Consider the following 283-nt stretch of genomic DNA (forward strand, 5'->3'; position numbering starts at 1 on the left):
GGTCCGGAGGACGGGTCCGGGACAACAACCCAGAGGCAAAGCACAGTCCATGATAGGTGTCTTGGGCGGACGACCCAGGGGCAAGGCAGACTCCATGGTGGAGCCCTCGGGCGGACGGCCCGGGGGCAAGGCAGAGTTCATGGTGGAGCCCTCGGGCGGACGGCCCGGGGGCAGAGTTCATGGTGGAGTCCTCGGCTGGGAACTCAGAAGGCCGGGCACAAGGATGGGCAGGAGCCGGCGGAACCCCCAGCAGGCCAGGCGCAGACGAGACCCTGGACGGAAC

The sequence above is a fragment of the Notothenia coriiceps genome, unplaced genomic scaffold (genome assembly GCF_000735185.1).
Source record: "Notothenia coriiceps isolate Sejong01 unplaced genomic scaffold, NC01 NC01_scaffold00034933, whole genome shotgun sequence".
Lineage (NCBI taxonomy): Eukaryota > Metazoa > Chordata > Actinopteri > Perciformes > Nototheniidae > Notothenia > Notothenia coriiceps.